This window comes from Cetorhinus maximus, chromosome 7, assembly GCF_964194155.1.
Source record: "Cetorhinus maximus chromosome 7, sCetMax3.hap1.1, whole genome shotgun sequence".
In the NCBI taxonomy this organism is placed as follows: domain Eukaryota; kingdom Metazoa; phylum Chordata; class Chondrichthyes; order Lamniformes; family Cetorhinidae; genus Cetorhinus; species Cetorhinus maximus.
Genome location: NC_135885.1, coordinates 2,074,682 through 2,081,686, shown reverse-complemented (window position 1 = coordinate 2,081,686; position 7,005 = coordinate 2,074,682). Strand labels below are relative to the sequence as shown.

At 51.7% G+C, this 7,005-nt stretch overlaps 1 non-coding gene across 1 annotated transcript; it reads left to right on the top strand.

The window, feature by feature from the left end:
• The first annotated feature begins 2,459 nt into the window (after positions 1-2,459).
• On the top strand, positions 2,460-2,626 carry LOC144683122 (U1 spliceosomal RNA). The gene has a single exon (XR_013577173.1). It is a non-coding gene; the product is annotated as a U1 spliceosomal RNA (small nuclear RNA).
• The last annotated feature ends 4,379 nt before the right edge of the window (positions 2,627-7,005 follow it).

Sequence of the window (7,005 nt, the reverse complement as noted above, 5' to 3'; positions counted from 1 at the left end):
ACTCACAAACCCATCACACATCCACAGGGCGCTCACTCACTGCCAGTTCAAGGGACATCACCATTCACCCTCTCACACTCACCGTCATTGTCCTCATTCCATCCATGGGACTACTCACCACCCACACAGGTCAGGCACACATCATCTGGCCTGGCAGGCGTCGTGCTTACTCTTTCCCCATCTCTATCCATGCAGAACAAGCATCCTTGCAGTCCCTTGCAATGTCATCATCCCAGTTTGGACTAGTCTCCCCCATAGTTCAAGCAAACAGTGCAGCCTTGCAGCATGGATTAGGATAACGCCTGCACCTGAGCTGAGAGCACAGCATGCAGTGCAATGGGCAAAGCTGCCGCCAATCAGTCAGGTGGAGTGGGGCAAAAGAAGGTGGGGTTTCAGGCAGCCATGCAGTGCACTAATCTCTGGCCATCCAAATGGTGGCTAGCACACTTCAGAATGCATTAAGGAGCCTCCAGACTTAACCAAGAGAGGTCCTTAGTATACTATATTAACCCACGTGTCCCTCTCTCTTTCATCCTGCAGGAGTACATCAGGATCATGGAGCCTGGTGAATTAGCTATTTGCATCGTGCTGTACAGAGAGTGAAGACGACGGAGAAGAGAGCGACTGAGGTGCCTGGCTGTGCAGATGGTGGAGCAGCACCGTCTGGAAGAAGGGGCGGCTAGGGCTCCCATACACGCCGCCAAAGAGCCACAGAAAGACGTCGCTGGCCGGTGCATAGCTAGACCCAGAGTCTATAGACACTGCCTTTCATTCCTGCAGATGACAGAACCAGTGTCACCAAAGACTGCACATGTCTAGGAACTGATCGGTCACATCTGCCAGCTACGGCAGTATTTGGCATCACATGAACATGGAGGGCATCTGCTGCCAGTGGCCAAGAAAGTGACAGCAGCACTCAATTTTTACGCCAGTGGCTCCTTTCAGGGCTCCACAAGTGACTTCTGTGGGATATCAAAAGCTTCCACCCACAAATGCATCCATGAAGTCATGGATGCCACCTTCGCAAATGCACGCAACTTTGTGCATTTAGTCCGAGACCAGGAGAGCCAGGATGCAAGAGTGATTGGATTTGCCCAGAGCTCAGGTTTCCCACAGGTACACAGTGCCATCGACTGTACTCACTTGGTGTTCAGACCTCCGTTGCAACACTTAATCAACTGTATCAACCGGAAGGGATTCTATTCGCCGATCATGCAGCAGGTGTGCAACTATCAGAAACGCATTCTGCAGGTCTGCGCACGGTTTCCGGGGAGTGTGCACGACCCCTACATTCACAGTTGGTCACAGATCCCTGACATCTTCCAGGGTCCACAGAGGCTGTAGGGATGGCTCCTCAGGGACAAGGGCTACACGCAGAGGACCTGGCTGATGACATCTGTGTGGCAGCTCAGACTGTAGCAGAGTGAATGTATAATGAGGCTCATGCTGCAACTTGGTGGAGCAAACCATTGGGATACTGAAGATGCAGCTCCGGTGCCTGGACAGGTCTGGTGGAGCCCTGCAATATAGTCCACAGAGGGTTTCACACATCATCTTCGCCAGCTGTGTCCTTTACAACCTGGCACTGCAAAGAGGAGAGGAACTGGCTGAGAAGGAGATGCAGGAGCTGGAGGTGTCCTCCAATGAGGAGGATGTCAATGGTGATAAGGGTGAAGAGGTCCTCGAAGGCGACAATGACAGCACTGAGGCCCTCACACTGGCCAGGTGAGGCAGGTGCACTTGGGAGGACCTCATAGCTGCTGGATTTGTGGAGGATGATGACGACATGCAGTGAGTAGACAACATAAGATCGTCACATTGCATCTCTGAACTTTTGTCTCCAGTCTGGCTTATGGCAGTGCCCAAACCCTCTGTGATAATGCTCCTGTCATGGAGATGCAGTGGAGGTCCTCATAGTTGCTCAATTGCAGCAGGATGATGATGACATGCAGTGAGGAAGCTCCATAGATCTTCACATAGCCTCTGAGAATGTCTGACTTCTGTCTGGCCGAAGGCAGCTTGCTTGCCCTCTGTGATCAGGGTCATATCATAGAGACGCAACCATGAAACTTTAAAAGCATCTGATCCTTTGCCTTCAGCACCTGAGCCCTTCAGGAGCACAGCATCACTGGTCACAGATGCTGAAGAGATGGGGGCCAGCCTTACCTTAAAGGTACTGAGAGCACACAGAGAGAATGATGGAACTCTGACGCCTGCCCACGAAATTCTGGCAGCAATGACAAGCACCATCGAGGTGCAGGCATCAGTAAAGTGTCTGGGGAGCGTGAGTCTGGACCATCACTTTGGACTGAAGGCTGCACAAAGAGGCCCTGGACTGAGACACCTGAGACATCCTTGTGCAGAAAGGTTTCACATCTGAATGGAACTAACACAGCTCATCAGAATAAGGAGCCATAGGCAGGGAGACATTCTTGGGAGTTTATTGACAATAGTGAACATTATGTACAAGTGAATAGGGGAGAGACCATGATCATGAAGGTGGTTCTCCCAGGACGAGGCTAGCCCATTGCACTTCGGGTGTGCTGAAGCCTGTGATGTCTCCAAATACGGGATACTCGACTGCAAAATTTGTGGTAGTGGGGGACTATGTTCGCGCTCTCCCCTGAAAAAAAAACACCCGTGCCCAGGCTGTGCAACTCCATCTCTCAATTCTAAACACGAAACTAATATTACTGAATACATTTTCTACCAGAAAATAATCCATCTTATTGATTGGGCTCAGGTGCAGCTCGTTGTTGCCTGAGTGAGAGTTTTGCTGTGACTCTGCCTGGAGCTGGAAGGAGCCAGGAGTTGTTTTTTTTTCAGAGCTCATCAATTAATTTAGTTTTTGTAGCTTTCATAGCTGAAGTCTTTACAAAGCTGTCATGCAGAAGAGAAAGAGAGAAGATTCCAATGGTTCCTCTCAATAATGTATCGGCTTAAAACGAAGCCCACAATAACCACATGCTCCCACTTTGTGTCTTTGTCCAAGTTTATATACACCTTAGGATGTCCAAGGCTCCACCACCACCATCACATGAAACCACTCTATCTGATACCTCGGTTACTGGCTCCTCAGCTATTAAATCAATGATAAAGCTTTCATTTACTTCTTTCTGTCAACCAACAAATCTGACACATCTGTAATCATCCTATTCATAAACCTGTCCTGTGTGTGTTACTTTCTCCCCAGCCCGAGGGACGGTAGTGCCAAAAGTGGCTGTTCCTGGGAGTGACTGAGTCCTGAGCCGGGTGGCCAAGCTCAGCAGGAATTCTCTGTTTAGGAGTGAGAGGCGCAAACTGGCGGCGGCGGCTATCACAGTCACCTTCAGAGATGGAGCAAGGCAATTCCTATCTGATGGGAGAGGGCAGGAGAGCTGCTGCATTTGGAGGAAGCCTATAGCCAGAGGCCTCAGGCTTTGGCCCTAACCCCATTTGGAGGGAGGAGAAGACCAGGAGGGAAGAAATTACCTCTGGTACAAAGAACCATTGTGGTATTAGAGGTGGGTGTTGTGGACCTGAGAGTGGGGGGTAGACGATTTCTCTCGAGGGGATTATTGTGCTGACAGGGGGAGGCGGTAGACAAAGTAATACCAGTGGGGTGTGGCTGTGTTTGTGGATTTTCTTTTTGATATCTTGTGACCATCTACGCCCACCCCACCCTTCACCTTCCTTTCAAGTCCGGGCTAGCTGGGGCTGCTCGGTGAAGAATACCATCTGTCTGAAACACTGTGTTGGGCAGTTCTAGCTACCTGATCGAAGACACTTGCTTCCCCCTGTCTGAAGACACCCTCTGTGAATAAACCATCTCCCCACCAACCACCCCGCGCCCCCTCCCCCGTCCACCACTTACCTACCAGTGACATCCGACAACCCTGTGCATTTCCAACCTCCCTCCTGTGCCTTCCTCTCCCTCTTCTACCCTCCTCTCTGACCCTTCTCATTTGGAGATTACGTTTCCCACCCTTGTCTCCCCGTACGATACCATTAACTATACCTTTTTGGGGTGGGTAAGGCTCTGATAGCCCATGGCTTCACCATCTCCTGCAGTGGCAGGGCCATCAAAATCCACCTATGTGAGAGCGGTGGCTTCTCCATCTCCTGCTGCTCCCGTATCCCCGTCAGCTTTTCATCTGGTGACTAGGGAGCATGGTATTAAGAGCTACACCCACCCTGATATGTCTATTGAGGCCTGCGTAATTGGCAATAGCTGGGGCAGTTGGCCCCTCGGCCATTGTCACAACCTCTAAGATGTATGGCAAAGACATATTTTTCCTGAGGACCGAGTGGGACCTTTCTGGTGGTGGACCCCCTTGAGGCCACCGCCCAGAAACTCGTATTTTGTATACCGTTCTAGGAGACAAAGCTACGTGGCTCCTAGAGTGGTGAGGCAGGAGTCTACATGAGTCACCTAGCCTCCAATTCTGGCAGGGTGGCTATCTTGTTGGTCCCACATTTTCAGTTGGAGATCTTGGGCCTCAAGGAGCCAGTGCCAGGCCGCTTGCTGCATCTTACTGTGCGCCTAGAGGGTGCGGCGCTTCACTTTGTGAATGTGTACATTCCCCTGAGCGCGCAGCAGCAAGCAAGCTTCTTTGAGGAATTGTCCACCCATCTCGACTCCATTGTCGCGGGCAAGTGCATTGTCCTCAGAGGGGATTTTAACCGTATCCTCGGGGCCAGGGACCGTCTCGTTGCCCAGCACCACGCGCCAGGTGTGAGTTAGTTGAGGGACCTGGTCGAGTCCATCCTGACTCTGGTGTTTCTGCTTTTGTGTCACCTGGAGTCAGAGCGTCCAGACTTGAGCTCCTTTACATTTCCAAGGCATTCGTGACCTGCGTTCCATCAGCTTCTGCGCGGCAAGTGCCATGCTTGGACCACCATCTGGTGTGGGCGAACTCGTTCCGTTCTGCGCTCGGACGGGGTCCACGTACTGGCACTTTGACAACCTGCTACTGGAGGACGAGTGGTTCCTGGACTCATTCCACCATTTCTGGGCCAGCTGGAGAAGGAAGCAGGATGTTTCCACTCCTTGAGGCTATGGTGGGACGTGGGCAAGACCCACATCCGCGTCTTCTGTCAGGAGTACGCGAGGGAGTCGACAAAGATGCGAAAATCCAGGGTTGAGGAGTTGGAGAAGGAAGCGTTCGACCTGGAGGCATGTCTCCATCAGCCTGACGCGGACCCAGCCCTGCGACTGGCGTACAAAGAGAAGAAGGGTGCACTGAGGGAACTGCAACACATTGGATCCCGCTGCGCTACATAAGGTCATGGGTCCAGTTCCTCCAGGAACTGGACCGCGTCTCCCCCTTCTACTCGCTGGAAAAAAGGCACGGGGTCCGTCAGCAGCTCCTTACGCTGCTGGCTGATGATGGATCCTTTGTCTTGGAACCAGAGGGTATTAGAGCCATTGCCTGAGACGATTATACTGCCCTGTTCTCTCCGGATCCGTCCAGTGAGGATGCTCACAGAGTTTTGTGGGAGGACTTGCCACAGGTCGGCCCGGAGAGTGCCGGAAAGCTTGACTCCCCTATAAGTCTGGGGGAGCTGACCAGCGCCTTCGACAGCCTCTCCAGGGGCAAGTCCCCGGGGCTGGACGGGCTGACTGTGGAGTTCTTCAGGGTGTTCTGGATGTCCTGGGGAACAAATACGCGAGGGTCCTGGGGGAGAGTATCGCGACTGGGAAGGTGCCCCTCTTGTGCCGCAGGGCCGACATTGCCCTGCTGTCTAAGAAGGGGGATCTCCGCACTTAAAAACCGGTGACCAGTCTCCCTCCTCAGCACGGATTACAAGATCTTTTCCAGGGCAACGTCTTCTTGCCTTGGCACCGTGCTGGACCACCCTGACCAGCCCTACACTGTCCCAGGCCGTACCATTTTTTGACAATATCCATCTGGTGCAGGACATTATCCACTTCTCCCAGAGGACTGTTCTGTCGAGCGCCTTCCTGTCTCTTGACCTGGAGAAGGCGATAGACAGGGTGGATCACGAATATTTATTTGGAACTCTGCATGCATTCGGGTTCAGGACGCATTTTGTCACCCGGATCCAACTTCGAGACGCTGCTGCAGTATGTCTAGTTAAGGTTAACGGGACCCTGACGTCATCCCTTCGCTTTGGGAGAGGAGTGCTACTTGTGGGGAAATCTACAGAGGAGCAGTGGGGGGTGTTCAGAAAGGAAATGGGGAGGGTACAGGCTCAACATGTTCCCTCTAGGGTGATAGGAAGGAATAACAAGCCCAGAGAACCATGGATGATCAGAGATATTCAGGTTACGATGAGAAGGAAAAGAGAAGCTTTTAGCAGGTACAAGGGAAGCAAATCAGTGGAGGCATTAGTGGAGTACAGAAAGTTCAGGGTGGAGCTTAAGAAAGCAATTAGGAGAGCAAAGAGGGGATATGAGAAAGCTCTGGCTGGTAAAAGTAGGGAAAATCCCAAGATATTCCATAAGTATATCAATGGGAAGAGGATAACCAGGGAAAGAGTAGGGACCAAGGGGGCAATCGATGGGTGGAGCCAGATGACATCGCTAGAGTGTTGAATGAATACTTCACGTCCATCTTCACCCAAGAGAATGAGGATGAAGGTATCGAACTCGGGGAGAGAGAGACTGCGAGGTTCTTAAGCAAATTGATATATGGAGTGACAAGGTATTGGAGGTGTTGTCAGGCTTAAAAGTGGACAAATCTCCAGGACCAGATGGTTTGTGTCCCAGACTGTTGAGGGAGGCAAGGGAGGAGATCGCAGGGGCTCTGACCCAAATTTTTAATTCCTTTCTGGCCACGGGGGAGGTGCCAGAGGACTGGAGAACAGCTAATGTGGCTCCACTATTTAAGTAGGGTTGTAGAGATAAGCCAGGGAACTACAGGCCAGTGAGTCTCACATCAGTGGTAGGGAAACTATTGGAGAAAACGCTGAAGGAGAGTATCTATCTCCACTTGGAGAGGCAAGGTTTGATCAGGGATAGTCAGCATGGCTTTGTCAGAGGGAGGTCATGCCTAACAAATT